General features: G+C 45.0%; 1 protein-coding gene and 1 pseudogene across 4 annotated transcripts in view; one reads left to right on the forward strand and one right to left on the reverse strand.

Annotated features, from left to right (window-relative positions):
- The first annotated feature begins 580 nt into the window (after positions 1-580).
- The window catches only part of LOC141148313 (uncharacterized), a 71,699-nt gene continuing 45,053 nt past the window's right edge, over positions 581-27,226 (forward strand). The window contains exons 1-2 of one of the 4 annotated variants that reach the window (XM_073635632.1): positions 581-793; positions 3,218-3,331. The gene's annotated coding sequence lies outside the window, so the exon portion shown is untranslated. Of the gene's footprint in view, positions 794-3,217; positions 3,332-12,196; positions 12,249-27,226 lie in introns of all 4 variants that reach the window. The other 3 variants (XM_073635633.1, XM_073635631.1, XM_073635634.1) reach the window with 3 other exon arrangements.
- On the reverse strand, positions 5,445-5,570 carry LOC141101883 (U2 spliceosomal RNA; annotated as a pseudogene).

A 27,226-nucleotide genomic window follows, 5' to 3' on the forward strand; every position in this document is an offset into this window, starting at 1 on the left:
ACGGTCACACAAAGTTGTCGGAAAATCCGATCATTCTGAACGCGGTGATGTAAAACACGTACATCGGGACTATAAACAGGGTAGTAGCCAATAGCTTTCATCTCTTTATTTATTCTGAGCATGGGTGGCACTTTGTCCGTCGGATTTGTGTACACACGATCGGAAATTCCGACAACGGATTTTGTTGTCGGAAAATTTTATATCCTGCTCTCAAACTTTGTGTGTCGGAAAATGTGTGATGGAGCCTACACACGGTCGGAATTTCCGACAACAAGGTCCTATCACACATTTTCCGAAAATCCGACTGTGTGTACAGGGCATTAGAGATACAATAAAACAAATATAAAGGCAGCGCTACATAGCAAAAACAAAGTCCAATTAATCCAGGCGTGCTGTCATACATTAGTGCATGCATATATAAAGTCAAAAATAAGTTGCAATCATATGCTATATCAGCTCCACAATATTTGTGTAGACAAGTCTGAACGGTGTTTGATTCACACACTGAGATGAAATAGCTTTCATCAACACCTCCACACGTGAAAAAAATTGGGGATAAGCCAGACCCCCTTTGAATCAGACTCTTACCAGTTCTAACTGGATAACAAGCAAAAAGAGAAGAACTCTACTTGAACGCTCTCTCTGGAGGATTTTCTTTCCAGATCCTGTTGCAGCCTGAAGGGTGGACTACACACAAAGCAGGGAGTGGTTGCATAAAAGACTATGCAAGAAGAGCATTCAACTGGTTTCGTTTTGAGAAGGCACCTCACGTATATGCAGCAGCACTGTGCAGGTATTATTCTTTTGCTATTTTTGTATCTTTTAGAAGAATCTGAGTAGTGTAATGTACCTTTTACTAATTCTGTCTCTGATAGGCATATTACACTCGCAAAGGTGATTACAGATCATGCATTCTATACTGAGGGTGATTCAGTGATGTGTATGAAAAGCTTGACTCTCCAGGGTAATGGTGGTCCGTACATTAGGGGCGCCTGGGCGCCGCTCCCTCAATCCACCCCGCCCCCTCTACCCCTATCGCAGCCACACTCTATTTATGCGTCCGCCCCTTTTCAGGACCCCGTGTGGCTAAATTACAGTGGCGGGGGTGTTTTTTTTTTAAAGCAACTGATTAGAGCCATAGGCTCTAATAATCTTCAAAATAGGGTGGGCTCAGAGCGCAGAGAATTGCACCATGAGCCCACCCAGGTGTTACAACAGCAAATGAATAATCGCTGTTGTAATACTGATCCTCAATCAGTCCAATCAGAAGCAGGTCTGAGACCAGTTTCCCGATTGTCCGAAAAGAGAAGACTCCTGATTGGTCGCAGATGAGGAGGGAGGAAACTGAAGCCGCCGATGTATGTGGAGAGCAGAGGAAGAGAAAGCTGTCGCCACCACCACTGAGCAAGGGAAGCCGCCGGTGAGGCACTGCATAGATGGGGTAAGTGCACCAGACCCATGATGGGACTTGTAGTTCCACAACAGCTGGAGGGCCGCCAGTTTGAGACCCCTGCCCTAGATATCCCTTCAGCACTCTGACCCCTCTACACCCCAGATATCCCCCCAGAACTCTGACCCCTCTATATCCCAGATATCCTCCCAGCACTTTGACCCCTCTACACCCCAGATATCCCCCCAGCACACTGACCCCTCTAAACCCCAGATATCCCCCCGGCACTCTGACCCCTCTACACCCCAGATATCCCCCCAGAACTCTGACCCCTCTATATCCCAGATATTCTCCAAGCACTTTGACCCCTCTACACCCCAGATATCCCCCCAGCACACTGACTCCTCTACACCCCAGATATCCCCCCAGCACTCTGACCCCTCATCACCCCAGATATCCCCCCAGCACTCTGTCCCCTCTACACCCCAGATATCCCCCCAGCACTCTGACCCCTCTACATCCCAGATATCCCCCCAGCACTCTGACCCCTCATCACCCCAGATATCCCCCCAGCACTCTGTCCCCTCTACACTCCAGATATCCCCCCAGCACTCTGACCCCTCATCACACCAGATATCCCTCCAGCACTCTGACCCCTCATCACACCAGATATCCCTCCAGCACTCTGACCCCTCATCACCCCAGATATCCCCCCAGCACTCTGTCCCCTCTACACCCCAGATATCCCCCCAGCACTCTGACCCCTCTACACCCCAGATATCCCCCCAGCACTCTGACCCCTCTACATCCCAGATATCCCCCCAGCACTCTGACCCCTCTACACCCTAGATATTCCCCCCAGCACTGTTACCATATACCATAAGATACCCCTTGTATTGTGACCCCACTACATTCCTGATACCCCCTACACTGTGGCCTCTCTACAACCCTGATACCTCTAGCACTATAGCCACCCAAGCTACCCGAAGCACTGCTACCCCCTATACACCCCAGATCCCCCTCAGCATTGTTTTCCCCCATACACCCTTGATATCCTCCAGCACCATTATTCCATCCATGTAGTAAGTACCCCCTTTTTCAGTGGAGATACAGTGCATGTAAACTTTTGGCTCTGTGCCCACCTCCAGCACTGCACTCACCTCTATATCAATCAAGCATGCAGAAGGAACTGTGGAGTAGGGAGCATCCCTCTGGGCATTCCAAGCCTTTGTGTGCAAACAGTGCTGGACAGCTGGGCTCACTATGACACCATCCACAATGCTACTTCCTCAGGTGGGCTCTTAGTGCTGCCGACTCAGCAGCTCCCACTCCAGCTCCTACACCACAACCTTCGAGTCCCAAGCATTCTAGCTGCATGGGGTGGGGTCAGAGCATCACTGGTGCTCTGGCCCCGCCCCTCCCTGCTGGCTGTGAAATAATAGGTATTGTTCTGCATGGCGCACCGCTGCCAGCCTGCCTCCCCTGTGTATCCATCACTCTCAGTGCCATCATTCGGGGCAGCGTGGGCTCAAGGACCAGCTGCTTTGGGGAAAGTGCAGGGGCCCCACATGCAGCTGGGGCCCCTGGTCATTGCCCAGGTGTGCCCGCTTATTAAGACAGCCCTGGCCTTTAATATCACTTTAAACCCACTAAACGTGCTACTAGATGTACAAGTACTACTGGAAATTGTGTTTTCAGTGGTACACAGAGCATGTTTTTAAAGTGGTGTTCCACCCAAAAAAAAAAAACTACATGAAAAATCCTAAAATGAAATACAAAAAAACATATTTTTTTTTTTTTTACTCACCTCTAATTGCCTGTTGCTAGGGGGTCCCTCGTAGTCTGCCTCTTTCAGTGCCTGGGCTGGTGACATCACTTCCGCCAAATGGAGGAGGAGATGAGCGGGGCTTCCATCCCCCGCATCGCTGGACCCTGGGACAGGTAAGTGTCCAATTAAAAGTCAGCAGCTGCAGTATTTGTACTTTTTTTTTTTTTTTTTTGATGGGCCCTCCTCTTTAAGGCATTTTATCTACCAAATGTTATACAAATATTGTTCAAATGGTTTTCAAATATCATGAAAAGTAGGTAAATGGGTACATTCATAAATAACAATAAATGAATCTACATTGTGGCACCTCATAGATCTGAGGATGGTATGAAATAAATACATCTTAAGCCTCGTACACACGATGAGATTTTCCACAGACAAAGCGTCTGACTTTTGTCCGAAGGGCGTGGGCCAGGAACTTGTCTTGCATACAAACGGCACACAATTGTCGGCCAACAAACACAAACGTAGTGACGTACTACGTGGTTTTTCAGCTCTTTAGCACCACCCTTTGGGCACCTTCTGCTAATGTTGTGTTTGGTGAGCATTGCTTCCAAGCATGCGTGTTTGGACTTTTGTCTGACGAACCTGTGTACTCACGGTTGGAAAATCTGACAACAGACCGTTGTCCACAGAAAATTGTAAAGCCTGCCACCTAACATTTGTCCGCGGAAAATCCGACAACAATTGTCCAATGGAGCGTACAAACGGTCAGATTTTAGGCCAACAGTCTGTCAACACAGAATTCCCGTCGGAAAATCCGATCATGTGTACAAGGCTTTACTTAAAAGAGATAGTGTAACGATCACAAAGAATGGTGAAGGGAATTAGCACATTAGTGTAACCATTTTACAAATGTACATGTAATTTTGTATGGAAGAATAGCTATGCACATTTTTATGACTACTAGACCCATGTATCTTTATTTCTGTACCCTATATGAAGTATCATTATTGTCATTATTGTGAAAGGGATATATGTTGCACACGAGTTTATGATTTGTTTATTGATACATTTTTAAAATTTTGTTTGTACATTAAAACAAAGGATATACAGGCATACCCCACTTTTTAGTACACAATGGGACCAAAACATTAAAATGAAAAATTTAAAGTGAAGCAATACCTTTTTTCACTTCTCAATGCATGCATTGCATTGTACTTATCATTTACAGGCATAACTGATTTTATTTTATTTTATTAAAAAGCTAGTGGCGTGCAAACACACCTCAAAAACTTCCACCCGGTGCCAAAAAAAAGTGCCCACACATAGAGAGTGAAACAAAAAAACGTGCAACGGGTGTTCAGAGTCCTCCACTAGGGAAAGACCTTACTCTGATCCCCGGGGCGTTAGGCTCCAGACAGGGACTGAGGTACTCAGACAATGGGTCCATCTGGCCGAAACCAGGCAGACCCCCGTTTACTGGAAGGTCTGCCGAAACAAACCAACCCAAGTAAAGGTGGGGCTCCCCTGAAGGGAGACCCCCAAAGGAGATGGCAAACCAAGCCAAAAGGCCTATGTCCACCCCTTCCCAGACTTTTAGAGTAGGCCCGAGGACCCACACCCTACTCGCCACACAGTGACAAAACGTGTATACATTACAAACAAAAAAAATACAAAAAAGTGACAAACACAGGTAAATAAAATAGTGAGGGAGATAGTAAGATGGGAGAGTGAAAGTGACCATTGTGCAATACAATGGCCGGCCCTCCGGCCAGGCATAAAAATTTCCCCTGGTCCTAGCCAAAAGACTCGGCCCAAGAGGCAGGTGTGAAAAACGTGTGTAGTGGTGAAGTGACCATGGTGCCATAAAATCAAGTGCGTAAACACAGTGACTATACGGCACCCCTTAACTGCCACTTCAGGGGCACATTCACCACTGGCTTTTCAAAGCAACCCTGACCCACAGCCCAGACCACAGCAGCCCCCACCCCAACCAGGAAGGCCTTGAGTTCAGGAAACTTGGTGAGAGCCCTTTGCCATCAAGCTCCACCGTCGTTCCGTTCCTCCTGCCTAATTGTATTTGGGAGATACTGACCACTCCCCCCCCCGAAGGAGGAGTAAGCGTTCTCTCCCAGAAAAACTGGCTCGAGCTAGAGCTACCCCAATCTAGGCCAGAAGGCCAGGGGCCCGACCCTCCGGATCAGACCCCGTGGTTCTCCATCCCCATCAGAAGGCTTCCCTTTCGGCTACAAACCGCTCCAGGTCACCTTTACTCCAGCAGGCTTTGAATAGCAACCTCCATCCCTTCACTATTTTGCCATAGATCAGGGACGGAAGCAAGCGCCACCTCCTGGAAACTGCTAAGAACATATACTACACTTGATCTTAGCCAAAGGGCCGAGAAGCATAACTGATTACCTAGGCAAGCTGGACAACCCCAAAATTGGATATGTTGTAGTCCTGGGTTCTCTCTCAGTGCTCCCCGAGTTTCCTGTCCCTGTCACTTATGGTTTGGGAGCAGTGTCTCGTCAAGCTAAGCAAGATTTTCCATAGACGCCAAAGTTAAATGTTAAAAACCGGGAGCAGTGCTATGTCAAGCTGGCCAAGATTTCCTATTGACGTCAATGTGTCCGTACTCGCAAGTGTAAAGTGAGGGTACGTAAAGCGGGGTATGCCTGTATATGTTTTCTGGTATTAACAGTGCAACTAGTGATCATTTTTATGTGTCTAAATGCTTCCATTTATTTTCCCATGATTCGGGAATCAATCTGAAAAATGGAAAAAAAGGGAGAAGCACTCAGATTTCCACATCCGTAAACATGAGAAAAAAGGGGGATACAAAATAGTAACCAAAAAAATCGGACTTCATAGGCATGGAAACAATGGGGAAAGTAACACAACTAATATTGAATCAAAATATTTATAGAAAAAAGTACATCAATTCATAGATAGTGTTCAAAAGAAAAGATAAAAACATGAATGAAATGATACAATTTGTACATTGAGCCCTTATACGTTATGCGCCTACGCATTTCGCTGTGAGGCTTCTTCAGGACACAAAAGATTTGATTTTAATTGGAATATATCTCATTTGCATTCGCTATTGTCCCTTCTCTGGTACAATTTTGAACCTTGTTTGTGTCCTGAAGAAGCCTCACGGCGAAACGCGTAGACACATAACGTATAAGGGCTCAATGTACAAATTGTATAATTTGATTCATGTTTTTATCTTTTCTTTTGAACATCTATGAATTGATGTACTTTTTTCAATAAATACTTTGATTCAATATTAGTTATATTACTTTCCCCATTGTTTCCATTCCTATAAAGTCCGATTTTTTTGGTTACTATTTAGTATCCCCCTTTTTTCTCAGCCATCAATCTGTCTGAGTAATGGTATACTCCTGTGCAGGTCTATAATGCGGGGGGAGTAATGTAAAGTCATGTGTTTGACAAACAGCAGGACAGATCTCACAGTACTGCTACCAACATGTGACGCACATGGTGCCAAACCCACCATGCCGCCACCAATACATGATGATAGCGCTCTCAGCCTAGCCCTGCACAGAGATTTCCTGGCTCACAGGACCCCAATCTACCTGCCACCAGACTAATGGCGCGTACACACAGTTGGAATTTCCGTCAACAAATGTTCGATGGGAGCTTGCTATCGGAAATTCCGACCATGTGTAGGCTCCATCAGACATTTTCCGTCGGAATTTCCGACAAACAAAATTTGAGATCTCAAATTTTCCGACAACAAACTTTGTTGTTGGAAGTTCTGATCGGGTGTACAGAAGTCCGACGCACAAAGTTCCACGCATGCTCGGAATCATGCAGAAGAGCCTCACCGGCTATTGAAATTAATTTTTCTCGGCTCGTCGTACGTGTTGTACGTCACCGCGTTCTTGGTGTTCGGAATTTCCGACAAGATTTGTGTGACCGTGTGTATGCAAGACAAGTTTGAGCCAACATCCGTTGGAAAAAAAACATGGATTTTGTTGTCGGAATGTGCGATCGTGTGTACACGACATAAGGGTGATTGAGACTGGATTTGGTTAAAAGAGATGTAGGGCTTTTTTTTTTATTGCAGAATCATACTTACCTAGGTAGATGCAGCGTTGGTCTGATGCTGCATCTGTCCCCCGCTGGCTCTAACACTCAGGACCGAGCGATCAAACACTGCTGATCGCTTGGTTCTCAGGGCTCCCTGAGCAGAGAGCTGGTGACCGTCAGTCACTGTCGACTCCCTGCTCTGCCCCCCCACCCCCATGCTCACTGGTGTTCTGAGCTGTGGAGGGGGGCGGGAGCGACTGGCTCAGGTTCTCAGCGACATCTTGTCCGAGACTGGACCAGCTCTGTGATGTCAACCAACAGTGGGCTTCAGCCATCTATTAAATCTTCTGCCCTTGTTGTTTTAACTTTGGATAGTAAAACATTTTTTTTTCTGCCAGTAAATCCCTTATACAGCCCACTTCCTGTTTATTCTCTGGTCATTAGCCTAGGCTTATGACATCATGCACAACTCTCTCTCTAACTCTGGTGAGAGTTTTCCAGGACGGGAGGGGAGATGAGTCATAAGAGGGCCAATGAGAGCTGCAGGGCTGCAGAGCTGGAGGTGTGCCTCTGTAAATCCAGGAAGTGTACAAACAGCAGCTTCAGCTACCCACAGTTAAAATGGCCACAGCCAGACTCAGTGGAGGGAGATTTCTGCAGCATATTTGGCAAGTACAGAATCACAGTATGTAGAAAATAAAATGTAAAGTGGTTGGAGGGAAGCTTCAGAATGGCAATGATGTTTTTATTACAAATTATGTGAGCAGACTGCAGCTCCTCTTTAAGATAATAAACCTTCTGTGTGCAGCATTGTCACCCCAGCCCTCCAGTACTTACCTGAGCCCATCTAGATCCAGCGATGTTGCAGGAATGTCTCATCTGCCCGGGACTCCCTTCCACCATTGGCTCCCGCTGCTGTCAATCAAAGTCATTCAGTCAATAAGGAGAGAAAGGGGGCAGGCCTAGGCTCCTTGTCTGAATGGACACACAGAACAGCGGCTCAGCTCAGGTGCCCCCAAACAAGCTGCTTGCTGTGAGGGCACTCGTCAGGAGGGAGGGTCCAGGAGCCAAAGAGGGACGTGAGAAGCGGAGGATCTGGGCTGCTCTGTACAAATCCACTACACAGAGGAGGTAAGTATAACATGTTTAACTGGTTCACGCAGATATACTGCGGCAGAATGGCTCTCCTGGGTGAAATCCCGTACATACAGGGCTTTGTCCAGGAGAGCCACCAGAGGGCGCGCGAGCGCCGCCGAAGGCAAACGCGCATGCCCGCTGCACAGCAGGGGACCTGATGTGTGTGGCTGAGGGACGTGATCGGCGCCAGCCACGCGCGATCGCATGCACAAGAGGCAGCACTGGGATTTGTGTGTGTAAATACACAAATCCATGTGCTGTCAGAGGAGAGAAGACAGAGCGTGTGTTTCTACAAAGTAGAAATAGCAATCTGTTATCTCTCCTAGTTAGTCCCATCCCCCCACAGTTAGGACACACACATAGGGAACACAGATAACCCCTTGATCGCCCCCTAGTGTTAACCCCTTCCCTGCCAGTGCCATTTACATAGTAATCAGTGAATATTTATAGCACTGATCACTCTGCAAATGTCAATGGTCCAAAAAATGTGTCAAGAGTGTCCAACCTGTCCGCCGCAATGTCGCAACACCGCTAAAAAACCCAGATCACCCCGCCATTACTAGTAAAAAAATATATAAAAACACCATATAAATGCCATAAATCTTTCCCATAGTTTGTAGACGCTGTAACTTTTGCGCAAACCAATCAATATGCGCTTATTGCGATTTTTTTTTTTTTTTTTACCAAAAATATGTAGAAGAATACACATCGGCCTAAACTGAGGAAATTCTTTTTTTATTTTTTTTTTTATGGGATATTTGGGATTGGGTTATTTACTATAGCAAAAAGTAAAAGATATTGTGTTTTTATTTCAAAATTGTCGCTCTTCTTTTGTTTATAGTGCAAAAAATAAAAAACCGCAGAAGTGATCAAATACCACCAAAAGAAAACTCCATTTGTGGGAAAAAACTGACGTCAATTTTGTTTGAGTGCAGCGTCACACGACTGCGCAATTGTCAGTTAAAGCGACACAGTGCCGTATTACAAAAAATGGCCTGGTCATTGAGCAGCCAGATCTTCCGGGGCTGAAGTAGTTAAAGAGGAAGTAAACCCTCTCTTTAAAAAAAAAAAAGAAAAAAAAACACCCTGGGTAGCATACTAGCTCATTATGTATTACTTACCTGAGATCGAAGCCCCCGAAGCGACCCTCGTTCACCTCCTCCGTCGCTGACATGTTCACTCGGTGTGTCTTCCAGGTATTGCTGCTCCGGCGCTGTGACTGGCCGGAGCAGCGATCACGTCACTAACGCGCATGCGTGCTGGTGCCGCCACTAACGGAACGCTCAGTGCGCCTGTGCCCGATGTCTACGGCGCATGCGCCATAGACATCGGTGCCGATATTTTTGCAAATATCTCCTAAACCTTTTAGGTTTGGGAGATATTTCTTGCACCTACAGGTAAGCCTTAATCCAGGCTTACCTGTAGGTTAAAGTGGTTGTGGTTGTAATGGGTTTGATTGTGAATAGGCTTTAGCTCTGAATTCAGAGATATTCAGCTTAGAAATGTTGGTTCTGCATTCTGCTGCTTGTTAAAACACATACTATATGTTGAAAAACCTACTAATGAGTCTTGTTTGATTAAAAGATTTAATCACTTAGGCCTGGAAAATTGAATGCTTTACGATAATTATTAAAAGGAAATCTGTTCCTACATGTTATGCCCTAAAGTGATAATAAACCCACAGTTTTTAGCTACTTTCAGCAGTCAATTTAATCACTTCCCGAGAATGCAGCCTCTTTTATCTTTTAGCCCGGGTTCACACCTATGCGCATTAGATGTGCGTTTCCGCACATCTAATTTGCATAGCAGGAGAATGTGACTGGCTCCCTATGGAGCCGGTTCACATATCCCTGGGGCGGCTGCGGTGCACACTGCACAAAAACACCGTGCGTCTTTGGCTGAGTTTCAGGGACGAATTCAGGCATAGAATCAGCCCTGATTCGTCCCTGAAACGGAGAACAGGGACGCACAGCGCTCCTGTGCGGTCCGCAGCGATTTATAGTGTGAACCTGGGCTAAATGTTTGCCTATGTTCCAGCTTAAGCTGCTGCTACTTGTATGACCACTACCTCCACTTTTTTTTACCTTAGACCCCTTTCACACTGGGGCGGTTTGCAGGCGTTATTGCGCTAAAAATACCGCCTGCAAACCGCCCCTAAACAGCCTCCGCTGTTTGTTCAGTGTGAAAGCCCGAGGGCTTTCACACTGAAGCAGTGCGCTGGCAGGACGGTAAAAAAAGTCCTGCGAGCCGCATCTTTGGAGCGGTGAAGGAGCGGTGTATTCACCGCTCCTTCACCGCTCCTGCCCATTGAAATCAATGGGACAGCGCGGCTATACCGCGATAATACCGCGGCTATAGCCACGCTATACGAGGGGTTTTAGCCCTTTTTCGGCCGCCAGCGGGGGGTTAAAACCACACCGCTAGCGGCCGAATACCGCGGTAAAACAGCGCTAAAAATAGCGCTGTTTTACCGCCGACGCCCCCTACCACCCCAGTGTGAAAGGGGCCTTACTGTATTTATTGCAAATTGTTTCTATTTTGAATTTGAATTCATTTTTTAAATTTAAATTCAGATCATTTGTTTTTGTTAAAAATTTTTTGGGATTAATTGAAATTCGTTACTGTCGTGATTTCGAAATTCAGATACATCCAAATCTCTGAATAACAAAAATGTTGTTTGAATTTCAATTTACAAAACGAATCACACATCTCTAAATGTATCTAATAAAGCTTAGTCACGCCAACGTCTGTCTTCCTCAGGGCTTTTTTTCTCAGAGAATAGGTGCAGGACCTCCCCTCTTCTGAGCCCCCCCCTTGTCTCCGCCCCCTACCCACCTCCAAGCACCATCCCTTGATTCCACCCCCTACCCACCTCCCTGTACTGCCCCAAGTATCATTTGCTAAATAATTTGTATGGAATTTGTTCTTGTCTAATAACAAGAAAAGCAGTAAAAATAGATGCACTGGAGCCAGCAACAATAGACCCCAACCCAGTAATAATAGATCCTCCCAAGCAACAATAGATTCCCCTCCCACCAATAATAGACCCCACCCCAACAACAATAGGTCCTCCCAAGCAACAAAAATCCCCCTCCCAGCAACAACAGACCAACAATAGTCTCCCCTAGCAACAATGGTCCCCATCCTAGTAACAATAGTTCCCCCCAGCAACAATAGACCCCACCCCAGCAACAATAGTTCTTCACACAACAATAGACCCCCCCACACAGAAACAATGGACCATCCACAACAAAATACCACCCTCAGCAACAAAAGTTCCACCCCAGCACCATAAGACACCCCCCCCCCAACAACAACATATCCCACAGCAATAATAGACCCTCACACAAAAACAGATCCCCACCAGTAACCATAAATCCCCCAGCAGACAGCATTAATAGACCCTCCAGCACATCCCTTGCTATTACATATGTTTGGTGCTGGAGGTGCCGGAACTTCGTTCCCCCCCACTAAAAAAAAGCCCTGGTCTTTCTTAATCCTCTCCTTAACCTCTCCAGTGTGTACCAAAAAAGAAAAGTTCATATACCGTAGTACAGTACCTTCCAGATTCTAATACACTCTCAACTATTGTGCTCACCAGTGATCTGTGACTTCTTCTTCTCCCCTTATGTCTAATTCCTTTCCAAATAATACATTTAATCACACCCATTAATCCAACTTCTTTCTTCCTCCAGTAAACCACCAACTGTATTTAAATCCTTTTCCTCTTAACCACTTAAGAACCGATCCTCTTTCTGAGATTTTGTGTTTACACGTTCAAAACTGTTTTTTTTTTCCTAGAAAATTATGTACAGTTATATATTTTTTTTCTAACACCCTAGAGAATAAAATGGCGGTCGTCGCAATACTATGTCTGCTCCATTATTGGATCAGGTTAGTCCACATATGTTTCTATACAAATAACTGTACAACTTTTGTCCACTCTGCTTTTTTAGTAAAGCTTGACACATATACTTATGCTAGAGTATACATGCTCTCATACAAAAATATTATTACATTGATGTTCATCTTACTAATTTTGGCAAATCATTGAGACATATACATCAATGTTTACAGCTGATATCTATCAAGCTACATACTGAGACAATAGGACCATTCACCTTCACTTATGCCATGTCTGCCGCCTGGCATCCCCCTTGGGGGTACCTGTGTCCATCTTCTCCCCCTCAGCTCCCGTGCCATACTCTGGCTGCTGCCGTCCATTTGGGGGTTCAGCGATGGACACTCTGGTTTCGTTCATTGGTAAGTATTGGGCCGTTTTGCTCTGGCCCATTCTGCCATTGTTCTTTCATTTACCACTGTGACACATCTTTTTGTCTATTTAGATACATCTCAACCGCATCCACCCCTGATGAGCGAGCAATGATCTCGCGAAACACGCGTGTCGGGTTTTCTGATGCGTGCATTTGTAAATACTGCATTGTATAACGTTTGTATCAACTTTATTTATTCCTTTTATTATGTGCAAATCCATTGGCTGAGCTAATATGCTATATTATCCATGTATGTACATGAATTTTAATAAATATTTATACTGCTATTACTCTTGTTACTCAGTGGCTAACTGTGACCACCTCATTTAAAGTCCCAGGGCGACTCTCTCTTTTTTTGCTAATGTATATAGGGATGGAGGTGTATCACTGGTGACTGCAGACCTTTTATTTTTTGTTGCAATACTTTTTGTCACACCGTATTTGCGCAGCGGTCTTACAAGCGCACTTTTGTTGGGAAAAAAATAACTTTTTTTAAATTTAAAAAATAGGAAACCAGTAAAGTTAGCCCAATTCTTTTTAATATATTGTGAAAAATGATGTTACGCCGATTAAATTGATACCCAACATTCAACGCTTCAAAGTTGCGTCCGCTCTTAGAATGGCGACAAACTTTTACCCTTAAAAATCTCCATAGGCGACGTTTAAAACATGCTACAGGTTGCATGTTTTGAGTTACAGAGGAGGTCCAGGGCTAGAATTATTGCTCTCGCTCTAACTATCGCGGTGATACCTCATATGTGTGGTTTGAACACCATTTTCATATGCGGGAGCTACTCACCTATGTGTTCGCTTCTGCACGCGAGCTCGGCGGGACGGGGCGAATTTAAAACTTTTTTTTTTTCTTATTTATTTTACCTTTTACAGTCCTGTATGTTAGAGAACTAAACAGGTGCTCCTGGATCAGAGGATAACCCTATGAGGATATTCTAACAGGTAAAGTGACTTCAGTGATTTCCATCAGAGATCTCAAGAGACAGTAAGGTAAGTTTGAGTCAGTAGATCTGTATGTACTGTACAGAGTTATCTGAGGGAGCCCACCTGTGTGGGAGGATAGGCAGAAAAAGGGATTCGCTCCCGGGGGATAGACGCCGGATGACCCAGGGAACCCTCACACACCCCCCCAGTGGGATCTTCCTGTAGGTGTGTTTAGGCTCTACCCCGAATCAGCCGACCCCCCAGGAGCATTATGAACTGGTTGGAGGGGCTATCAAAGCGGAGCCCTCCATTTCCAGTTCGTCACTGCGGTAACTAGTGAACCTTTAGTGAGGGGAAGAAGGGGTCCCTCGGATACTCCCACTAACATTCTCTTAAGAAATCCCCTCAGGGTGCGTATATGTCATGTTGTACCTGAGAAGTAGCAGGATCTGAGCAATCCCGTAAAGAGAAGATAGGAAACGTGTGAAAAGGGGTGGGAAAGGAGGGGGAAGGAAGGGTGAGGTTCAGGTAATAACATAAACTAAACTTGCGTCAGGTTCAATACCTGGTATAAGAGATATGTTGCAGAACGTGGCCCAAGGTTCCCAGACAGTATTAAATTTCTCAATTTTGTCATTTAGCTTCGCTACTATTTGTTCCTGGGACATAATCCAGGACACCTTTCTCCTGCAAACCTGAAAGGAAACCGTGGGTCTCTTCCATGCTTTTGCTATGGTGATTTTTGCACCCAATAAAATTAAGTAGGATAGTACCTGTAGATTCTTAGGTGTATTGGGTATATCGTGGTTGAATAAGGCAATATGTGGATTGGGGGCTACCGAGACCTTTATTATTTTACCAATTGTATGGAAGGTTATCTTCCAGAAGGTTCTGATGTGGAGACAAGTCCACCATATATGTAGCATTGTACCCTCTAGACCGCAACCCCTAAAGCAGAGAGGTGAGGTCCCAGGGTATTTCAATGCCAATCTGGATGGAACATAATACCACCTGGTCAGGACCTTTAGACTGGCCTCTATAAGGGAGATGTTACAAATACCTCTATAGGAGCATGTCCAGGATTTGAACCAAGCTGTCGTCGGCCACACTTTGCCCGTGTCCTCCTCCCAGGTCTCTGCGTAGGACGGCTTATCCAGATTTGACTGTAGTGCAGTGTAAATCAAGGAGATTCCTCCCTTTTGTTCCGAAAGGTTTGAGCACCAATGTTCATAAGGGGTTATTGAGGGAGGTTCCGGTTTGTTGATCCAAATAGAGTGTAAGAAGTGGGAGATTTGTGTAAATCTGAACTGTTCCGTGTCAGGCATTTCTAGTTTACGCTTACAATAAGACACGGTAAGAGGGCCAGCTGGGGAAAGGAAATGTCCTATCCGGTAAAGGCCTTCATCAGTCCACCATCGGAATGCTTGGATGTTTACTCCCGATGGAAATTTAGTGTTGTGAAATATGTGGGATAAAGGTTTGAGCTGTGAAATAAGGGAGGGGTGTTTAAATAATTTAGTGCATGTTGCAATAATGTAGCTGAATATTAGGTAGTATATCGGTGAATGACAGTTGGACAAAGAACTCTGGTATGGGAGATTTATTCCATCTTTCTGACCAGAAAAGAATGGACACTCCTGACCCGACTAATGTCTACATGTCAAGAGTTCCAGATACAGTGAATACAGCGTAGATATAATTTTCAGCATATTACGTCACAAGCGAACAGGCGGTACACTTCTTTATACCAGACATTCTAACCTTTTAAAAATCAACCTATGCATCCTAACCCAGACAAGTTCTGCAAAATATATATATTTTTAGCTTTTTTACTAAGCTTTCGTTTCTCTGCGGTATGCTTTTGCAGTTCCTTCATCTGTCTTAAATGATGTCAGCAAGCAAGCTTTTTGCACAGAAAGAGGAATGTAGCAAATTCCTGTAATGGGGAAGTCACAAACAGCTTCAACATGAAATACAAGAAATATGATTCTTAGCCAAAATTCTAAATCAGTTTTACTACACACATAACTATGGCCATATAAACTGACCCCCGTTCCCACTTCATTCCCCCCTTTGATCATAATCATAGCGATTAATATGAGCGAGATTAAGCATCACTAAATAGCATACAGTTCTTCTTTCTAAAGGATCAGAGCCTAATGTGACTGAGATTTTTATTTAGTCCTGGGGGGTTAATGGCTGGTATTTCCACATAGCCATAATATGGGTCGCAGCCTTTCTTTCTACGGTGGCTTCAATGAAACTCTGGATCATTCTAGTCCTAAGGGGAATCAGACAGGGCAGCAGCAGACATGCTACAAGTATTACTACAACGATCCCCAATATAGCCTTTACCCCATATACACTGGGGAAACCCCAATCTCCAAACCAACTACCAGCATTGAGACCATCTCATGTCTGGACTGGCACATGAGCTAACTTTTTCATTCTACCAGTGATTTCTTCAACTACTTTTCCTGTGTTGTCCACTTCTAAGCAACAATTACTCAGATTAAATTTTCCACAGACACCACCCTCAGTAGCTAACAGATAGTCTAAGGCAAGTCTATTCTGATAAACGTGAGCACGTAAATTAGTTCCTTGTTTAGCAAGCAAATTTAAGGCGGCAGCAGTTTCGTTCGTAATTATTTCTAATGCAGCCTGTAACCTTATAATTCGATTAAGCATATAAATTGGTGTTCTATAACCGTAGCTTCCATCTTCGGCCCATGTAGCTGGATCATAATACTGGACGATACGTTCTGGGGGCCACTCATTATCTTTCCAGTTTCCTATCTTCAGACTAGATGACCTCCGCTTCCTCTTTGAACCTATGTACACAGGGACTCCCAGCTCTTCTCTATTCCCCAGTGGAAGGAGGAAAAATTTGGGTTTTAATGTGCCTAAGACACAGGCTCCTGACCAATCTTGGGGGAGCTCTGAATAGGCTTTATTCCCACAAATCCAGTACAAGTTTTCTGGGGCCTTCCAGTTAGATTCTTTGGTGAGATTTTCCCATAGCCCTTTTAGATGAGTAAAATTGGTAAAAGCGTGTGGGTCAGGCACGGGTACGTTTGTATCACTCCACCAGGATGTATTTTTAGAAGTGTTGTTATAAAACTGTTGTCCTAAACAGGCCATTTCTCCTACATGTGTTCTATACTGGGGACCCGACCTGGCTATACAATATTTCCCAATTATTGATGTTTTCAGGTGCCATTCTTACCTTATTCGCTCAGGGGGCTGCTCAGAGGTGGCACTGAATGGCACATCATAATCTTTTTCCCTAGCTTCCTAAGGCCATTGGTCTCCCATGTTAGTTCCTCCACACACATAGCAATCTGTTACTTGTAAATTGTCAGCCACACTTTCTGCCAGTTCAATGAACAGGTTTTTTGTGCTAGGGGGTATTTCCATACCAGTGGCTAGCTCTTCATATAGGGAATGAAATAGCTGATGATTAGCACTCCTTGTATGTTCAGTCTCCAGTGAGACATACACAACTGTACCGGGGTCTGATCCTTTACCATAAATATCAACTCCAAATTTATTTCCCCATTGTGTTAAAAACCGGGCAGGGTTATGTATGGTGAAATTCACAGGGGTGCAACTCCCCACTGTGCAGCTGGATGAACCAGCTAAAGATTGTAGAATGGCATCCTGATTTTTCATTCCCCATGTTCCCCAAGCAGCACACCTCCAATAGGGGCAGTAGTTCCATTCCTCATTTGCACAGCTAGGTCCTAGTTTTCCTAAACAGATGTACCTATCATTTTTCAAATACTCTCTTTCCCATCCCAATCCTCCACACCCTCCCCTTGGGAAGTGGCTGAGGTTGATGGCAGAACACACATCAAAAATCAGGCTTGCTGCAGTGCTGGGGTTAGTGATCAGTGTACGGTTTATCAGCTTACCGGTGGAACTAAAGCTCCGAACGGTTAGCCAGGTTTTATAGGGTGCATAAGTGGGATCATAACAGGTTATCTGATTTTCAACGGAGCACATTGAATAGGTAGTCCCATTATGTATGCAAGTACCAGTTTCTGTGCCCTTGCATTGATAATGGGAGTACCACAGTAACATCTTGGTGGTTATGGATCCTATTCTGGTGGTCTTTATACAAGGGTCACATGAGTTACTCTCCCCCTCTTTTAGCCCAGTCAGTATCACTATTATGACTATCAACAGTCTCATTATAAAGATTTAATAAACATTACACTGATGAATATCCTCAGGCTTCAGCTTGTGCGTAGACCAACCAGCGTCCGGGGTGTGGTTGGAGCAGAGCTTAGTAGATATCCTTTATCTTCCGCCGTGCCTTGAGCCAGCAGCTTCCAGGAGTGTGTTGGCTGCAGAGCTGCAGTCTGTCTATCTTCTGTCGTGCGTAAATTCAGCAGCATCCAGGGGTGTGCTGAACACAGGGCTTGAGTTCTTCCTTCTGATTTCTCTGGTCAATCTCAGTCTCAAAGGATCTTGGGGATCTACTGTACTGTGCCAGGAGTCTGTGAGGTCAGCAGCTCGTTTTACCCCCGAGTGGTGTATCCAGGATGTCACCTCAGCTACCTTAATGGCTGTTGGGGTAGATAGCAGAACAGTGTAAGGACCTCTCCATTTTGGCCCTAGTGGGGTTAAGTTCCACTCCTTTACCCACACTGTGTCTCCTGGTTTAAAGGGGTGTACTGGGTTCGACAAGCTTACGGGAAGTTTCTCTTGAACCCATTTCCCTATGTCTTGCTTACTCTCCCCAAGTCTCTGTATCAGTTCACGGTTAACAACCCCTCCTATCTGATGCAAGTCTCCTCTTATCCCTCTAATGATGGGTGGGGGCCTACCATACAGTACCTCAAAAGGGGACAGATTTGTCCTCTTTGTTGGGGTACTCCGAATTCTTAGTAAAGCAATGGGCAATATCAAGGTCCACTTCATTTGGGTTTCCTGACAGAGCTTGGCCATTTGTGACTTGAGCGTGTGGTTCATTCGTTCAACTTTTCCAGAGCTTTGGGGCCTATATGCAGTGTGTAGTTTCCAAGTAATCTTAAGTGCTGTTGCTAATTCCTGGAGGCACTTGTGGACAAAGGCAGGGCCATTGTCTGAGCCTATATCTGGGGATAAACATCTTTTACAAAACTGCTTCCGTCAGTAAAGTACTCAAAGTTTGGATTTTCCAAGGGGCTGTCTTTCAAGTCTGGTCGGCTTGCATATCCATTACCTGGAGACTGTCATGAGTTAGGGGTTCCTGTGATGTGGGGAGCAGAGTGGCTGGGTTTAAAGTGTTTACAGTCTCTAAGTGGATACGAGGATTTTCACACAGCATAGCTTGATATTTAACCATTCGACTGTTAGTAAACCAGTGATTTCCCTTGTAATCCATTAATGCCTGTACTTGGTGTGGGACTCAGACATAAGTCTCCTGACCTAATGACAACTTGTCAGCTTCGGCCACAAGGAGGGCTGTTGCTGTGATGGCCCGCAGGCAGAATAGCCATCCCTGAGCTACAGTGTCCAGTTGATTTGAGAGGTATGCTACAGGGCGCTGCCAAGACCCAGAGTATTGTGGCAGGACTCCTACTGCTATTCCTTGTTTTTCACTGACATATAAATAGAGGACTTTTTGGCTATCTGGCAAGCCTAGCGCAGGAGCCTGCATTAGGGAGACCTTAATGTCTTAATGCTGTTTTGTTGTCCCCATTGAAAGGGTTCCTTTTCTCCCCCCTTTGTGCATTCATAGAGGGGTCTGGCTTTTGTGGAAAAGTCCGGCATCCAGATTCAGCAGAATCCTGCCACCCCCAGGAATTCCCATACTTGCCGTCTGGTAGTCGGGGTGGAAATCTGACAAACAGCTTTTTTCCTGCTTTCTCGCAATTGTCTCTGTCCTTGTGATACTCTGAATCCCAGGTACTTTACAGTCTCTTGTCAAAATTGCACCTTTCTCCGGGACACCTTATAACCTGCCTCCCACAGTAATTGTAACAGTTCATTAGTGACCGCTGGGTGCATGGTCATTACAGCCTGATTGACCGCTCTGAGGTCTTGAACAGGACGACAGTGAGCTGTTTCGGGTTTCTGTACTGGGAGTAGAGGTGTATTCCAGGGAGACTGACAGGGTTTTAGAATGCCATAGTGTAGGAATTTGTTTAAGTACTTTTGTATTCCTATTAGGGCTTTTAGAGGGACTGAGTACTGTTTCAGGCTGACTGGAGTGGCTCCTGATTTTAATTCAATAAGGATTGGGGAAATGTGTCTGGCTAATCCTTGTGGGTTGTCTTCTGCCCATAGTCCCGGGATGTCTTGCAGTATGCAGGCTTCAAAAGGATGGGGCAATTTTAGGATAGCCTGTCCGTCAGATTGGAAGTATATGTATGCTCTGAGTTTAGCAAGTAAGTCTCTGCCCAGCAAGGAAATAGGGGAATCTGGCATGTACAGGAACTAATGTTGGACTTGATGCCCCCCCCAAAACTACAAAGTCTTTCTAATAGGAAGGGTCTTTTACCTTTATACTTCTGCATTGCTTGGTTAATTCTGTGTCTCTCCTCAGTATTAAAAAGGGTCAATAAAAGTTGCTGGCAGTCCGACCAAGTGGGGTTATGGGTCTGAGTTATTGACCGGAGCAAATCTGTGATGGCTTGGGGCTTCTCAGAGTAGGTAGGGATATGAATCTTCCAGTTCAGTAAATCTGTTGTGGTAAAAAGCAGTATAAACTAGAGTCCGATGTTCCTCCACTGGCTGTTTTCCTAGGGGCATTTGCAGAGGTATGTTGAAAGACGGAGTGGAAGTGGACACTTGATTGGGGAGCCCATTGACTACTACTGAGTTCCCTATTTCTGTCCTGCCTATACCCAGAGTGTTACGGTTCGGAGTATATTTACTGAGATTTGGCATTGACAAACTTGCTGAATCTGATGTAGGTGGACAACAACTTAAGTCCTCGGGTCTACTGGGTGGGGCATTCGGACATGGTTCTGACCTGTCACTATCTGAGGTCCGTTCCTCTACATATGGGGGAGGTTGATCTGTCTCTTCGGGTTGAGAATATATGTGTTTTGTTTGTTTTGTCAGTGGCACTACTCTTGTCATAACCATAATTCTGCACTGTTCCTCTTTTTGTGGCTTCTATCCACTGCAGGTCTTTATCTCCCATTTGTCCAAAGGATGCACAATCATCCAGACGGACGTTTTCTCCTAGCTCACTGACTGACTGACTGAGGATTTGTCCGAAAGATGCACAATCATCTGGACGGATATTCCTCCTGACTGGCTGGCTGAGGATTTATCCGAGAGATGCACAATCATCTGGATGGATATTCCTCCTGACTGGCTGGCTGAGGATTTATCCGAGAGATGCACAATCATCTGGACGGAAATTCCTCCTGACTGGCTGAGGATTTATTCGAGGGATGCACAATCATCTGAACAAACAGTCCTCCTGACTGGCTGAGGATTTATTCGAGGGATGCACAATCATCTGAACGAACAGTCCTCCTGGAAGGTGCGTCTTGGTCATGTTTCTGTGAGTCTGACATAATATTCTCAAATAATCGGTCAATGGTCTCTAAGTCAAAGGTTCCCTGTGGGGGCCACCGCGTTCCATAGCGGGGCCAATCTTTCTCACACAATGTTATCAATTTCTCAGGGCTAAGTTTTAAATTGCAGTTCTTAGCAAATCCCTTCCTAAAGTTGGAGATCATGGTTTGTAGGGGAGATTCAACACTATGTTTCCCACCCATTCTTATAACCTAAAAGACACCAAGACAGACACAGAGGGTAGGGTAGATGATGAGAATTCAGTAAGGGGTCTGAATCCTCGACACAAATAGGAACAATAGACAACGCTTCCCTCAGTCAGTGGCCTGGGCGCGGTCTCCCGGCCAGGAAACGCACTTAGAAGAGGACCACGGTCACTTCACCACAAAGTGATGTCTCATACACACATCAATCATACCAGACACTCCCACCCAAAAATTACTGACTGACTGAGGATTCGTCCGAAAGATGCACAATCATCTGAACGGATGTCTCTCTCGGAAGGTGATCAGGCTTCCCTTCTCTCGATCCGTCGAGAGGCTGGCTGTCTGACTGTTATCCAAAAACAGAAGTAAAAAGACTCTCACCTGTTCCCGTTGGAGCTCCAGCTATATATTTCTCAGATTCCCAGGTCCTTTTGAGGCTACCAAGGTTGTCCACAGTAGGCCACCAAATGGGACACAGCGCAGTCTCCTAGATAACAGTTCTAGAAGGCGCCTTTTGAGACTACGATATAGCCCGCAGGGCAGGCCTCTCGGACCACTCCTTGTAGGTCTGGTGGAAAACAGTGCCACCTGCCTCAACAGGTCACACCGATATTCCCCCCTCACGGCCAAATGCACCAAATAATGTAGCTGAATATTAGGTAGTATATCGGTGAATGACAGTTGGACAAAGAACTCTGGTATGGGAGATTTATTCCATCTTTCTGGCCAGAAAAGAATGGACGCTCCTGACCCGACTAATGTCTACATGTCAAGAGTTCCAGATACAGTGAATACAGCATAGATATAATTTTCAGCATATTACGTCACAAGCGAACAGGTGGTACACTTCTTTATACCAGACATTCTAACCTTTTAAAAATCAACCTATGCATCCTAACCCAGACAAGTTCCGCAAAATATATATATATTTAGCTTTTTTATTAAGCTTTTGTTTCTCTGCAGTATGCTTTTGCGGTTCCTTCATCTGTCTTAAATGATGTCAGCAAGCAAGCTTTTTGCACAGAAAGAGGAATGTAGCAAATTCCTGTAATGGGGAAGTCACAAACAGCTTCAACGTGAAATACAAGAAATATGATTCTTAGCTAAAATTCTAAATCAGTCTTACTACACACATAACTATGGCCATATAAACTGACCCCCGTTCCCACTTCATTCCCCCCTTTGATCATAATCATAGCGATTAATATGAGCAAGATTAAGCATCACTAAATAGCATACAGTTCTTCTTTCTAATGGATCAGAGCCTAATGTGACTGAGATTTTTATTTAGTCCTGGGGGGTTAATGGCTGGTATTTATACATAGCCATAATATGGGTCGCAGCCTTTCTTTCTACGGTGGCTTCACTGAAACTCTGGATCATTCTAGTCCCAAGGGGAATCAGACAGGGCAGCAGCAGACATGCTACGAGTATTACTACAACGATCCCCAATATAGCCTTTACCTCATATACACTGGGGAAACCCCAATCTCCAAACCAACTACCAGCATTGAGACCATTCCATGTCTGGACTGGCACATGAGCTAACTTTTTCATTCTACCAGTGATTTCTTCAACTACTTTTCCTGTGTTGTCCACTTCTAAGCAACAATTACTCAAATTAAATTTTCCACAGACACCACCCTCAGTAGCTAACAGATAGTCTAAGGCAAGTCTATTCTGATAAACGTGAGCACGTAAATTAGTTCTTTGTTTAGCAAGCAAATTTAAGGCAGCAGCAGTTTCCTTCGTAATTATTTCTAATACAGCCTGTAACCTTATAATTCGATTAAGCATATAAATTGGTGTTCTATAACCGTAGCTACCATCTGTTCCATCTGACCCCCGTTCCCACTTCAGCAATAGAGTGAGAAAGTGTGGGGGCCATTATGGCAGGTCTTTGTTTAGAGTCACACCACAGGAGGAAATCAATGGTGTTGAGGGGAGTAGCTCACCTTTCCATTGAAAGCTTCGGGCCCTTAGAGAAAATGATAGAAATTTGCGATAATTGCGCGGCCTGAAAATAGCTCCAGAGGCCCGGAAGGCCTAAGCCTCCCTGTGACTTAAGGCGATAAAGTATTTTGGATGGGCATCTATAACCCTTATTACCCCAGACAAAGCGAGTAATCTCTGATTGAAATTTGTGAATAAAGCTCCTCGGAAGCGGGATTGGCAGAGAACGGAACAGATATAAGAGACGGGGAAGGAGAGTCATCTTTACAGCGTGTATTTTTCCCAGCCAGGACAGACCACATCTCGACCACTGTTGGAGATCCCCCCTGCATCTGTTGATCATGGGGGGTAGTTAGCTTTAAAGAGGTTATTTATTTCTGGGGTTAAATTAATCCCCAGATAAGGGATAGTCATGGGGGCCCAGGAGAACTCAAAATTGTTAGTTAGTTGCGTAACTATGTCGGGAGCAAAGCTATGGATTTAGACATGTTGACCTTTAAGCCAGAGATTTTGCTAAATTAGTTCAGAACCTCGTAAATATTCAGAGTGGTTATTAGAGGTGAGGTTATATATAGCAAGAGATCATCCGCGTAAAGTGCGCATTTGTGCTCCTGCTCACCGCATGCCACACCCTTGATATCGGGGAATTGCTATGGCCAAAGTTTCTATGGCCATCGCAAAGAGAAGGGGCGAGAGGCGAGAGGGGACAGCCCTGCCTTGTGCCCCTCCCAATTTGAAAGGAGGTTGAATATCTTCCCATTAACCGCACTTGGGCAGATGGATTAGAGTACATAGAGTTGATTAAATTTAGGAAATGGGGGCCAAAGTTCCATCTTCTAAGGGTCTCGGAAAGGTAGTTCCATTCAATTGAATCGAATGTCTTGTGTAGGTCGATAGAAAGAATAAAACCCAATTGGGGGGAGCCTCTGTCCCAACTAGATTTAAGGAGGGAGATAACATCTATTGTCCTTCTAATCTGGTCTGGGCCTTGCCTCCCCAGTATGAACCCTACCTGGTCTCTATGTATATATGAGGGGATAAAACTTGCTAATCTATTGGGTAGAATCTTGGTCATAATCTTGATGTCGTTGTTAATTAAGGAGATAGGCCTTCGCTTGGGTGTTTCCCTGGTTTGGGAATCACCGAAATATATGCTGCATTTAGGTCAGCCCCCAAAGGAGATCCTTCCCTAAGAAAATTGAAAAACTTTGCGAGATGTAGGGCCAATGTTTCCCCAAATTTTTTATAATACCCGGTGGAAAACCCATCAGGTCCAGGAGAGGAGCTGACTTTCAAGGAAGTAATAGTATCCAGAACCTCCGTGACCAAAAAGGGGATTTCAAGTAGGTCCCTATGTTCTGAGGATAAGGAAGGTAAAGGCAAGGATTCAAGGAAGCCTCCTTGTGATTGACCTGAATGGTGGTGTTACGATCTGTAAAGTTCCGAATAGAACTGTCGGAATGCTTCCATAATTTTGGTAGGATTCTGGGTCAGGTTACCTGAGTTTAACTTAATTTTGGGGAATGCCAGTTGGCAAGGTTTGGGACTAAGTTTTACCACCAATTTCGATCCTATCCTATCCCTCTGGGAATAGAAACGCGCCCCTGTCCACCTGAGGTGCTTTTCAGCCGCTGTCGTTAGGTTCAGATTGAGGAAGGCCCGAGCCTTATCCAGGTGAGTCAGAGAATCCGAAGTGGGATTTAGTTTGTGGGCTTTTGCGAGAGATCGAAAGTTTGCAGTTAATTTGATCGTATCGCTTTTGTGTTCCGCTTTTAGTGTAGCTGATAATTGTATTAATTTCCCCCTGATCACCGCTTTATGAGCAGCCCAAACTGTTGACGGAGAGATGTCCGTCGTGGTATTTAGGCTAAAGTATTCCTTAATAAATTTTTCTATGATAGTGGCCTGTATGGGGTTGTTAAGGATGGATTCCTGCAGGCGCCAACGGTTGTACTCCCTATGTCCTGATGTTCTGTGGATGGTTAGAGTAACCATTGAGTGGTCCGATAGAGGAGAGTCTGTAATCCGTGACCGTATGATCAAAGGGATCATAGTGGCATGTGTAAAGATGTGGTCTATCCTGGCATATGAGTTATGGGGTGCTGAGAAATGTGTATAATCCTTAGAGTGAGGGTTAGTTTCCCTCCAAGCGTCTACCAATCCCGCCTCATGTAATAGCTTAGCTACTTTAACGCTCTGTCTAGTAGGGCATTTGGGTTTCATTATCCCATCTCCAGACTTGTCCAAGGAGAAGTCAAAGGCTAAATTGGTGTCCCCACCGATAATAGTTGTGCCCTTAAGGTGAGGGCGGAGTTTGTGTAGTATGGATTCAAAAAATGCCCTTTGACCTCTATTAGGAGAGTAATAGTTCCCCGATACTAGTATAAAGCGTCCCAGAGGGTCTATAATCGTGTGAGGTTGAGAGAGATTGATATGTTTGGCAAAACATATAGCCACCCCTTTTGTTTTGTTGGGTGCGGATGATATGAAGAATTGGGGAAAGTTGCGATGGAGAAATGTGGGTTGGTATGATATGGGGAAATGGGTCTCTTGCAAAAAGAGAATGTCCTTGTGCATGGAATGATAGAGTTGAAACAGTTTCCTCCTTTTGACAGGGGAGTTCATTCCCTGAGTTTTATGTGATAACATTTTTAGTGTGGGAGGGACTTTAGGGAGATCAGTCATAAATTGAGTGTTGTAAGGTCTTGCTTATGAGAAAGGTCTTAGCTGTACGTGTGGATGAAAGTGTCTCAAGGATCACTCGGAGTATGCTTGCCGGGAACGAAAGACCTGGCAGGAGAGGCCATAAGCGAGTGCAGAACCTGGGAGCGCTCAAGTGATAAGAAGGAGAGAAAGAAAGGAGAGGGGTGAGAGATAGTATTAGAGAGAGTAGACAAGTTACTAAAATCTGATCCATAAAACTGTCATACATGTAACAAGAACAGAAAGTAATAATGCAGGGGTCCCCAGACCCCTCCCTTACCCCCGGGTAGGATGGACTGGCCATGCCTTACCCTTTTAACCTGAGAGGGCCGGTGTCCAATCAGAGGGACTACCGGACAAGAAACCAAATGCATGATCAGTGCCTCTGGTTTCAACTGGAGGTGCACTAGGTCCACCACGGCCCCGCCACCTATAAAACCATATAACTAGCAAGCTTAAAACATTATAACATTGCTTCAAATAAAATAAAATAAAAATAAAACAGAGCAACCCTAGCATCTAATGATTGTGTGTGAAATAGGATTGCACTGCACCAACCGGGCCAAAAGGCTCCAGTAGCAGAGCAGTGGAATCTAATCAGGAGGGTCAGCAGACCCATTCGGTCCCTAGAAAGTGATCAAGGATATTGAAAAAAAAAAAAAAAAAAACTAGAGTAAGTACCACTTCAGGATCCACCAGTGGGAGGGGGGACCAACAAGTAATAGAACCTGGAAATACCTATCTTTTCTAAGTACTGTCCAGCTTAAGATATATATAAAATAAGAGACCCCTCCCGTCCCTTTCCCATCCCTGTAATTTCACAGGGTCGGCTGTTGCTAAGCCTGTGATATCCGAGATGGGAATAATGGAAACTGCTGCAAAGGAATAAGGCCCGACTGTCATATGGCATCTTTGCAGAGGGCGTAAAAGAAATCCCGGAGGGGTCACCGTTGAACCGAAAATGTCCATGGGGGAGTTCTGTATCAGGTCCCTGATCCAAATGGAGGACAGCACATCACGGAGGAATATTTTCCTTAGAGCGTTTGAAGCTCTGTTTAAGCCAGGTGGGTTGCAGCGGGCTTGCTGGTGGAGGTCTTTTTGTGGATGAGGAGGAGCTCCTGCTGGTCTGTGATGAAGAAGTGTCCTGGGATATCAAACCCAGTTGAAGGAGCAGCCGTTCCCCCTCGGCGAATGAAGAAAAGCCATCATTTTTGTTCCTGTAAGAAAAGTTTAACAAAGGGGGAAGGACCAACGATATGTGATCTCTTTTTCAAGCAGT

The sequence above is a fragment of the Aquarana catesbeiana genome, linkage group LG06, assembly GCF_042186555.1.
Source record: "Aquarana catesbeiana isolate 2022-GZ linkage group LG06, ASM4218655v1, whole genome shotgun sequence".
NCBI lineage: Eukaryota > Metazoa > Chordata > Amphibia > Anura > Ranidae > Aquarana > Aquarana catesbeiana.